The sequence below is a fragment of the Apium graveolens genome, chromosome 10, assembly GCF_009905375.1.
Source record: "Apium graveolens cultivar Ventura chromosome 10, ASM990537v1, whole genome shotgun sequence".
Lineage (NCBI taxonomy): Eukaryota > Viridiplantae > Streptophyta > Magnoliopsida > Apiales > Apiaceae > Apium > Apium graveolens.
Window position 1 is genome coordinate 123746006 of NC_133656.1, and position 11779 is coordinate 123757784.

General features: G+C 41.2%; 2 non-coding genes across 2 annotated transcripts; one reads left to right on the top strand and one right to left on the bottom strand.

Annotated features, from left to right (window-relative positions):
- Nucleotides 1-333: 333 nt before the first annotated feature.
- On the bottom strand, nt 334-440 carry LOC141694372 (small nucleolar RNA R71). The gene has a single exon (XR_012563686.1). It is a non-coding gene; the product is annotated as a small nucleolar RNA R71 (small nucleolar RNA).
- A 10035-nt stretch (nt 441-10475) lies between these two features.
- On the top strand, nt 10476-10582 carry LOC141694760 (small nucleolar RNA R71). The gene has a single exon (XR_012564044.1). It is a non-coding gene; the product is annotated as a small nucleolar RNA R71 (small nucleolar RNA).
- The last annotated feature ends 1197 nt before the right edge of the window (nt 10583-11779 follow it).

Genomic DNA, 11779 nt, shown 5'->3' on the forward strand with positions numbered 1-11779 from the left:
GATGAAATTCAGTCTAGCATTCTTCATCCGGCTATTCAGGCTAATACTTTTGAAATCAAGCCGGACACTACTCAGATGGTGCAGAATTCTGTTTCTTTCAGAGGTGCTACGACTGAAGACCCCAACATGCATATCAGGAATTTTGTCGAGATCTTTAGTACTTTCAAATATAATGGTGTGACTGATGAGGCTATCAAGCTGAGGCTTTTCCCATTCTCTCTGAGGGATAAAGCTAAGGACTGGTTACATTCTGAACCAGCTGGGTCCATCACTACTTGGCAAGATCTTGTGCAAAAGTTTCTGGTGAAGTTCTATCCAATGGCGAAGACTGCAGCTATGAGGAGTGCTCTTACTCAGTTTGCGCAGCAACCAACAGAATTTATGTGCGAAGCTTGGGAGCGCTACAAGGAAATGTTGAGAAAGTGTCCACATCATGGTATGCCTGACTGGATAGTGATCCTTGGTTTCTATAATGGTTTGGGGGCCCAATCTCGGCCCATGCTCGATGCAGCAGCTGGAGGCGCCTTGTGCGCCAAAAGCTATACTGAGGCTTATAATCTTATTGAAACTATGGCTGCAAATGAGCATCAAAACCCAACTCAAAGGATGATGCCTGGGATGGTAGCAGGTATTCTGGAAGTCGATGCGGCTACAGCTATTGCAGCGCAGCTCCAAGCGCTGTCTTTGAAGGTCGATTCTTTATCCAACTATGGAGTCAATCAGATAGCTATGGTCTGTGAGCTTTGTGCAGGCTCTCATGCTATGGATCAGTGTTCTCTTGTGAATGAATCTGTTCAGTATGTGAACAATTATCAGCGACCACAGCAGCCTGTGCCAGCTACTTATCATCTTAACAATAGAAATCATCCCAATTTTAGCTGGAGCAATAACCAGAATGGTGTTCAACAACCATATCAGCAACCTATCAGTAAGCAGTTTAATCCACCTGGATTCCAGCAACCACAACATTATGCTCAAAGGCAATCATATCGTCAACAAGGAGGCGGTGCTCCACCTTCTAGTACTGATTTCGAGGAGCTCAAGCTGTTGTGTAAAAGTCAGGCTGTTTCTATCAAGACCTTGGAAAATCAAATCGGTCAATTAGCCAATGCTGTGCTCAATCCTCAACCTGGCACACTTCCCAGCGATACTGAAGTGCCATGAATGAAGGAAGCTAATGAGAAAGTAAAGGCTGTCACCTTAAGGTCTGGAAAAGTTGCTGATGCTGAAAAAATGAAAGATGGAGAAGCTGAAGTTGTTGATGAAGAAGAGAAGCAAAAGGAGAAAGCGGTGGAACCAAGGAAGACTACTGTTGAACACACTCTGCCTGAGGGTAATACAGGGGAGAAACAACTCTATCCTCCACCAGCTTTCCCTAAGAGATTGCAACAATAAAAATTGGATAAGCAGTTCGGTAAGTTTCTGGAGGTGTTCAAGAAACTTCACATTAACATACCTTTCGTTGAGGCTCTGGAGCAAATGCCTAGTTATGCAAAATTCATGAAGAGTATTCTTTCAAGGAAGGTGAAACTGGATGACCTTGATACCGTTGCTCTAACGGAAGAGTGCAATACTGTGCTGCAATAAAAATTACCTCTAAAGCTTAAAGATCCAGGTAGCTTCACCATTCCTTGCACCATCGGCAAATTGTCTTTCGATAAATGCCTGTGCGATTTGGGAGCAAGCATCAATCTAATGCCATTATCTATCTTCAAAAAGTTGAATTTGCCTGATCCAAAGCCCACCTACATGTCTCTACAATTGGCTAATCATTCTATTATATACCAATGAGGCATCGTGGAGGACGTGTTAGTAAAGGTGGATAAGCTCTTCTTCCCTGCAGACTTTGTCATTTTGGATTTCGAGGAAGATAAGAAGATTCCCATAATCTTGGGAAGACCTTTCTTGGCTACAGGCCGTACCTTGATAGATGTGCAGAAAGGTGAACTTACTATGGGGGTGTAGGATCAGGATGTGACATTCAATGTATTCAAGGCGATGAAATTCCCTACAGAAGACGAGGAGTGCTTAAAGGTGGATTTGATTGATTCTACGGTAACTTCAAAACTTGATCACATGCTAATGTCTGATGCCTTAGAGAAAGCCTTAGTGGGGGAATTTGACAGTGACGATGAGGATGGCAATGAGCAACTACAATATCTAAATGCTTCTCCTTAGAGGCGAAAGCTAGACATGCCATTTGAATTTCTTGGTAATACTGATCTCAAGAATGTTGAAGGAAAGCTCAAATCATCTATTGAGGAAGCACCTACTGTGGAGCTTAAACCATTGCCTGAACACTTGAGGTATGCTTTTTTAGGTGATGCATCTACTTTGCCTGTTATTATTGCATCTGACATTTCAGGTAGTGAGGAGAACAAGCTCTTAAGGATCTTGAGAGAATTCAAATCGGCCATCGGATGGACTATAGCAGATATAAAAGGGATCAGCCCTTCGTACTGTATGCATAAAATTCTGTTAGAGGAAGGTAGTAAGCCAACTGTTGAGCAACAGCGAAGACTTAATCCTATCATGAAAGAAGTGGTGAAGAAAGAAATTCTAAAGTGGCTAGATGCAGGAATCATATATCCTATTTCTGACAGTTCTTGGGTGAGCCCCGTGCAATGTGTACCTAAGAAAGGAGGTATAACTGTGGTGTCAAATGAGAAGAACGAGCTCATCCCCACTCGAACAGTCACAGGATGGAGGGTGTGCATGGATTACAGAAAGTTGAACAAAGCCACGAGGAAGGATCACTTCCCTCTTCCATTTATTGATCAGATGCTTGACAGGTTGGCTGGTCATAAGTATTATTGTCTTCTGGATGGCTATTCGGGGTATAATCAGATTTGCATTGCACCAGAAGATCAAGAAAAGACTACCTTCACTTGTCCATTTGGCACATTTTCTTTTCGCAGAGTTTCGTTTGGCTTATGTGGTGCACCTGCCACTTTTCAGAGATGCATGATGGCTATATTCTCTAATATGATTGGAAACAATGTCGAAGTGTTCATGGACGACTTCTCTATGTTTGGACATTCGTTTGAAGAATGTTTGAATAATCTTCATTCGGTGCTCAAAAGGTGTGTGGAAACTAATTTAGTGCTCAATTGGGAAAAATGTCACTTTATGGTGCGTGAATGCATTATTCTTGGGCATAAATTCTCTAGCAAGGGTCTTGAGGTGGACAAAGCCAGGGTGGGAGTCATTGAAAATCTTCCACCGCCTATTTCTGTGAAAGGAATCCGTAGTTTTCTTGGTCATGCGGGTTTCTATCGGTGTTTCATCAAGGACTTCTCGAAGATATCTAAGCCGTTGTGCAACTTGCTCGAGAAAGATGTGCCTTTCAAATTTGATGATGAATGTTTGGCGCATTCGAGACTCTCAAGAAGAGTTTGATAACTGCACCAGTTATTACGGCACCTGATTGGACATAACCTTTTGAGATGATGTGTGATGCAAGTGATTATGCAGTGGGAGCAGTTCTTGGGAAGCGCAAGAATAATCTTTTTCATGTGGTCTACTATGCTAGTAAGACTCTAAATGGAGCTCAAATGAACTACACCACTACTAAAAAAGAGCTCTTGGCTATAGTCTTTGGTTTCAAAAATTTCGATCTTATCTGCTTGGGACAAAGGTGACAGTATTCACTGATCATGCTGCCATTCGCTATTTGGTCTCAAAGAAGGATTCGAAGCCTAGACTTATTCGTTGGGTGCTCTTGCTATAGGAATTTGAGTTAGAGATCAAGGATCGAAAAGGTACTGAGAATCAAGTAAGTGACCATCTCTCTAGATTGGAGAATCCCGGTTCGACTTCACATGATAAGACATTGATCAACGAATCTTATCCGGATGAGCAGTTGTTCACAGTTCAGGAGGAAGAGCCATGGTTCGCAGATATTGTGAACTATCTTGTAAGCAATATAATACCTCCTAATATGAATGCAGCTTAAAAGAAGAAGTTTCTACATGAGGTGAAGTGGTACATGTGGGATGAACCATATTTGTTTAGGCAAGGAGCTGACCGGATCATCAGGAGATGTATCCCATTCCATGAGACGGAGGGGATATTAAGAGACTGCCATTCCACAATTTATGGTGGACATTATGGTGGTAAAAAGATGACAGCTCGTATTTTGCAAGCAGGTTTTTTCTGGCCTACGTTGTTTAAGGATGCACATCGGTTCGTTTTAAGGTGTGATTGTGGCCAAAGAGTGGGGAATCTGACTAGAAAGGATGAGATGCCTTTAAATGTAATGCTGGAAGTTGAGGTCTTCGATGTTTGGGGAATCGATTTCATGGGACCATTTATCTCATCCTGCAATAATTAGTACATCTTGCTGGCAGTCGATTATGTCTCGAAATGGGTAAAAGTCAAGGCTCTACCAACGAATGATGCAAAGGTAGTGTTGAATTTTCTCCATAAGCAGATATTCACAAGGTTTGGAATGCCACGAGTAATCATAAGTGATGAGGGGTCATATTTCTGCAATCGTAAGTTCACTTCTATGATGCAGCGCTATAATGTGAATCATCGTGTTGCTACTGCCTATCATCTGCAAACTAATGGTCAAGCTGAAGTGTCTAATAGAGAGATCAAGCGCATTCTAGAGAAAGTTGTTTGTCCGTCAAGGAAAGATTGGTCTTTAAAGTTTGATGAAGCTGTTTGGGCTTATAGAACAGCATACAAGACTCCACTTAGGATGTCCTCATTTCAACTTGTCTATGGGAAGGGATGTCATTTACCTACGGAGCTTGAGCATAAGGCTTATTGGGCGTTGAAGAAGTTGAACCTTGATCTAGATGCAGCTGGGAAGAAGTGAATGATTTAGTTAAATGAACTTGATGAATTTTGACTTCAAGCGTACACGAACAACAAAATGTACAAGGAAAAAGTAAAAAGGTGGTACGACAGGAAACTATCTCCTAAGTCATTCATGCCGGGGCAACAAGTTCTTTCATTCAACTCTCGTCTTCGACTTTCTCCTGGAAAGTTGAAATCAAGGTGGTCTGGACCTTTTATTGTCAAAACTGTGTTTCCACATGGAGCGGTGGAGATTTTTGAGAATGATCCGGGCCAAGCATTCTAGGTTAATGGTCAGAGATTAAAGCATTACTATGGGGACACGGCAAACCGGGAAGTGGTTAGTGCCGTTTTATTGTCAACTTGATCGAACTCCTCTACGTCAAGCTAATGACGTAAAAGAAGCGCTTCTTGGGAGGCAACCAAAGACTTTAACCTTTAGGAACCTTTAGATGTTAGTACCATATCCAAAAAACCCAAAAAAAAAATCAGAAAATTGGGCAGAAAAATAAGTTTTTCCAGAAACCCCTGGGGCGCCTGCCTGGAAACCCTGGGCAGCCGCTCGGAGTCTGGGGCGCCTGCCTGGAAATCCTGGGCGGCCGCTCAGGACCCTACTGTTAGAATTTTATTTGCCTTAAACAAAACAAGAAAAAACCAAAAAAACATAAAGACCCACGATTCCTCTCCCACAAACCCACATTTTCTCTCCCACAAACCCCACTCCTACACTAATTTTAACCCTAATTCCTACCCTATATATACACACAACTCCTCCATATACACTCCCATATACTTTCAACTTTAAAACTCTCTCCTACACTCAAAACACAACTCTTAAACACTTTTTCTCAGTTTCAATGGCACCCAAGATATCCCGAACTATTGATAGCAGCAGCACCATTCCAACTGCTGATTCTTCAAGGGGAACTGTTGCGAGACCCCGTTTGATGGATAGGGCTGCTGAGGAGGAGTATACTAGGCTTCTGACTAAGCCGATTTTGAAGGAGAGGGGATTTTTACAATCGGGGAGGGATGGTGAGTTATTACTGATGATTGCGGAGAAAGGATGGATTTATTTTTGTGAGTCACCGGAGGCGGTTCCAATGAGTGTGGTTCGCGAGTTTTATGCGAACGCCAAGGCTGAAAAGAATGGGTTTACTGTTGTTCGTGGGCTTACTGTGGATTATCAGCCTGAGACGATTCCCCGTGTTATTAGGCAGCGACAACGGAAGCCCACGGAGGAGAATTAGAATGAGAAGACCCCCGAAGATTTTGATTTGGATTTGATTGTGGCTAACCTCTGTCAGTCGGGCACGGTATGGAAGTTCAAGATGGGATCTAACGAGTATCGTTCTTTTCCGGCGGTTGCGATGAATAGGTATGCCCGTGCATAGAATGCCTTTATTTGTGCTAATATTTTGCCTACTTCGCATGCACATGAGGTTACAGTCGAGAGAGCAAGGTTGTTATGGGGGATCTTGAATGAGGAGTATTATGTGGACCTTGGTTAGTTCATCTACCAAGGGATTTTGATGTTTTTTGGGGGGGGGACACAGCAACATCCCTTATGCATCTACTGTCACGAAGCTGTGCAGAGCAGTAGGAGTTCATTGGCCTTCTCACGAGTAGCTGCAGATGCTGGCCGCTTCTTTTGACTCAGCAACTCTGAATGTGATGCAGGAGTGGACGGGTGGAGAGCCCGATGAGCATGGTTTGGGATATCATCTTCCAGGAGGACGTCCAGCAGCTGGTGCTACCATGGCTAGGCCCAGTCGGGTTCGTGATGAGGCAGACTCTTCTAGAGCCCAGGAAGGTGCTGGGATGGCTGATGCCCAGTATAGGACGCTGTTGAGGAGGATGGATGTGATGTATGAGTCGCAGAGTAGGTTCGCTCAGGAGCTCACCCTTGCACTTGGGACTGCTTTCAGAGGCCTTGGAGCTGACATCCAGTGGCCCGTTTTTGGTGATGACTCTGCTTATCCGCCTCCTGACACTCCACCCTCTGAGGGTGATGATGATGATTTCTCCGAGTAGGTATACCCTGTGTTCCTTTCTACTACCTTCATTGGGGACAGTGAAGATTTTAAGTTTGGGGGTGGTAGTTAAAGAATATTTTTGTGTGTGTGTCATGCAGTTGCATATTCATGATAGTTTAGTTCATATAATTACATATTTTTGCCATATATAGTTTTTTTTAATTATTTTATTTTATAACTTTATTTATCATGTCATCTAGCTCATGCATATCCCATGATCCCTTTTGCGTTGCTTTACCGATTGATTTGTGATATTGATGCAAGTGTAGTGATAGCGTTAAAGTGATGATTGAGTCTTGTAGGTTGACATGCATGCTAGAAACACTTGTAATTTTACTAAGTCTTAGAGTATGCTTAAGGACTAGATGGTTGTCATGGTTTGATGGTTTTTGAGGTTAATCTATTGTTTATGCTTAGAATTTATGATAGGCCCTTAATGATAAAAGGCATGAAAAGAAAAAAAACTGAAGTAAAAATTGGAATTCATTGCTAATTGTGGCTAGGCGTCAAATGGCTAGTAGCCGGATCGTATTTTTATGCGAGTAGTCTAGGGTTGAGCAAGATGGAGCGAAACACACTTGCTCAGAAATTTGAAAAAATAGAAAAAAAGAGAAAAAAAGAAAAAAGGGAAAGAAGAAAAAATAAAGAGTTAGTGCATAATTGATTACGAGTGGGCTCTTTGGTATTCGAGTTATTAAGTTCTTAGGGGAGTTTGTGCCTAGTGACCTAAGGATTTTATAGTCTGGGATCCGCTAACCTAAAGCTCGCTAAATGGATGCTATTGCATAAGTCTTTTGTGGACCTCACTCATTGCACGGTCAAATAAGCATTTGTTGTTGTGTTGAATAAAAGCATGATTCCGTAATAAGCTCCAGTGATCTTGAAGTGTTATAAGTCATTTTGTGCCTAGAATTAATTCTTCGTATAATCATGTGATTGCCTTGAGGATAATCGAGTTAGGATAATTGATCTAGTTTCGAAGCATATCTGTTAAGCATCCGCACACACCACGTTTCTAGTTGTATGTTAGTTTGCATGATTTGGTTGATCTTTATTCGCCTAATTGCATTTGTTGAGATGTCATGAGTTGGTTGGTTTAGTCATTGTGAGGGGGATCACTGCCTTTCATGTAGATTGCATTCGTGCATATTTTTGTTTTATTTTTGAGTCCGTGACGCTTGAGGACAAGCATCGATTTAAGTTTGGGGGTGTGATAAGTGGAATTTTATACCACTTAGAATGTCTTATAATGGCTTGAATTGATGTCTTGAAATCATGTATTTGATGCATTTTTCTAGTGTTTTTGCATTTCAGGGTATAACTTGCGTATGTAGGAAGAATTCACCAGAAATAAGCCTAGGGAAGTGTGTGGCATTGGTTGTGGAAAGTTGGGGGCAGAATGCAGCAAAATCAGGAGCAGAATTCAGAATTTTCCAGAAGGTGTTTGGACGCCCGCTCAGGATGCTGGGACGGCCGCCTGGGAGCTTGGGCGCCCGCTCAGGAATACTGAATTTTATAATCCTTATTCTGATGGACTTCTGAGACGGCTGGTTCTTGTGGGTTTCTATATAAGTAGTTCTTAGAGCCGTTTCACAGAAGCTGGTATCAAGCAAGGAGCAAGGAGAGAAGGAAGAAGACCGTTTTTGCACATCGCAACGAAGAAGAGGAAGCATACGTTTTATTATGATTCTTTTATTCGTTGTATCAGTGGATGCTAGTTTTCTTTAATTTGAACCTTATTACTCTTGTGACGTACTCTGGTTTTAATAAATATTTTTATTAGTTTATATTGTGTGTATTATCATGTTTTCATTTGAACCCATGGTGACGATGAGTTCTGTCATGGGTTAATCGTGATCATGGGGTCATAACGGATTTACTATGGATTTCTTTAGTTAGTTGTTTAATACCTTAGTGTGTGATGATTGTATGATATCTAGCACAGGTTGTGCTTATTCGTCTTATGTGCGTCGCGAACATATAAGATAGTCTGTTAATCTCCTGTGAAGCGAAGGTGGATTTTGAGGTTTAGAACTTGCCATGCTAGCATAGGTTCATGTATGTGTATGCATGATTAGTGGGTAACTCTAACCGTTTTACTTTCCCTGTGTAATCATAAAGAACAACTTGTGCTTAAATCATTATGTTGTCAAATTCTGTAGACATATAAGGTCTCAACATTGTTGATGCCTATTCAACTTCTATCTTGATTGTGGATGTTTGGTAGAATGGTATTAGTACAACGAAAGTTGGCTTTTATCAGTTTCGTGTTGTTCGATTAATATTATCACCGTTACATGCTTAGGGTAATAACGATAACTATTGAATGAAGTAGTAATGAAGTTATGATCTCATGTGTGTTTAATATTCTTAATTCAAATGTCAATTAATTGTTTAATTCTCGTAGTTAATTATAGTTAATAATTAGTTAATCAAATTTAAGTGTTATTGTCTTGACATTGAGAAGTAATCATACATTGGTGAGTAAGTGTTAATTGAACATGATTAGTTTGAGTCTCTGTGGGAACGAACAAGAATTTATTCTATATTACTTGCGAACGCGTATACTTGCGTGAATTATTAGCGCGTATTTTCGCCCTAACACCTGCTCGAGAGCCTCGGCGAAAGGTATGTTGATATGAAGTTTCTTGAACACCTCCAGAAACTTCTCAAATTGCTTGTCCATCTTTTTCTTTTGCAGCCGCTTGGGAAAAGGCGGTGGAGGATAGATCTGTTTCTCCCCTGTATTACCCTCAGGAGGAGTGTGCTCAACAGTAGTCTTCCTTGGTTCCACTTCTTCATCCTCAACACTACTTTTTTCTCAGCCCCAACTTCTTCAGTCAACTCTTGAGTTTGTTCGGGATTCGCAACCTTTCCAGACCTTAAAGTGATTGCCTTTACCTGTTTCTTAGCTTCCCTCTTTCCTGGCACTTCAGTGTCACTAGGTAAGGTACCAGGGTGACAATTTAGCAAGGGATTGGCAATTTGCCCAATTTGATTTTCCAAGGTCTTGATAGAAACAGCTTGACTCTTGCACATAAGCTTCAACTCCTCTAATTCAGATTTTTCATTGGCTGGTTACAGCTAGAGGTTCTGTCTAGGTGTATACTATGGTTGCTGAAAAGCAGGGGGTTGTACTATTTAGCTGGGTACTGATGATAAGATTGTTGAACCGCATTCTGAGCATTGCTCCAACTAAAATTAGGATGATTGCAGTTGTTGGGATGATAGGTGGCTGGCAGTGGTTGCTGCGATCGCTGAAAGTTGCTCACGAACTGAGCTGATTCACTAGAAATTGCGCACTGATCAGTCTCATGGGCACCAACATAAAGCTCACAGACACTTGCGATTTGACTTACTCCATAATTAGCCAAAGTGTTCACCTTCATCATCAAAGCTTTAATTTGGGCAGCGATAGCAGTAGCTGCGTCCAACTCCAGAATTGCTGTGACTTTTCCCTGAGTCAGTCTCTAGGAAGGATTCTGGTACTCATTAGCAGCCATCGGTTCAATAAGTTCATAAGCTTCATTGTAGCTCTTAGCCCACAAGGCTCCTCCTGATGCTGCATTAAGCATGGGTCTAGAATTAGCACCCAATCCATTATAGAAGCAATTAATAATCATCCAATCAGGCAAGCCATGGTGTGGGCTCTTCCTTAGCATCTCCTTATATCGATCCCAGGCCTCACATAGAGATTCCCCTGTTTGTTGAGAAAACTGGGTAAGAGCATTCCTGATTGTAGCAGTCTTCGCCATGGGGAAAAATTTAGTGAGAAACTTTTGCGCAAGATCCTCCCAAGTGGTGATAGATCCTGCTACAGAGAGTGTAACCAGCACTTAGCCTTGTCCCTCAAAGAGAATGGGAACATGCGTAGCTTGATAGCATCTTCAGTCACATCATTGAATTTGAAAGTATCACAGATCTCGATGAAATCCCTGATGTGCATGTTGGGGTCTTCAGTAGGAGAACCCCCAAACTGAACTGAGTTCTATATTATCTGAATCGTGCTTGACTTGATCTCAAAAGTGTTAGCCCTGATGGCCGGTCTGATGATGCCTGAAAATAGTCCATCAAAGCCTTCAGATTTTCTGCTTGATCTCCCATCACTACTACAACTGGTTCTTCGACTTTCTCTTCTTCTTCTACCTTCTTTCTTCCTCAAAAACTTCCTTATGAACTACCACAACTTCTTCCTTGGCTTTATCCAGTGTTCTCTTACGAGTACACGAATGCGTATGCATACACCCTCGCTAGAGTACCTGAAATAAAACAATGAAACGTATAAGTAACAATGTCCAAGTCAATGAATTTTAACGACCACTGATGGAAAACACATAAACAATCAATTAACACTGTAGTCCCCGGCAGCGGCGCCAAAAACTTGTTAGTCGCTAAACACGCGCTAATAATACACACAAGTATACGAGTTTGCAAGTGTATAGAATCTTTTCTAGTTCGTTCCCACAGAGACTACATTGGTTAACTAATTAATTCACACACTTAAGCAACAATGTATGGTTATTATTCAATGCCAAGACGAAATTAATTGAGGTTATTTATAATTAAGAATTAAACTAATAATTATAACTAAGAGAAATAAGATTGAATTAATAAGTATGACAAATATGGGATTCTAACTTCATTAAATACTTCATTCAATAGCCTTATTGATCTTATCCTTAGCATGCAATGGTGATGACACTAATCAGATAACACGAAACTGATAAACACCAACTTTCGTTGTGCGAGTACCATACTACCAAACATCCACAAAAGAGATAGAAGTTAAATAGACACCAATTATATTGAGACCCTATATGTCTATAGAATTTGACAATATAACGGTTTAAGCACAAGTTATCTATCTTAATTACACAGGGAAAGTAAGATAGTTAAAATTACCTACAAATCATGCATGACAATACATGAACCTATGC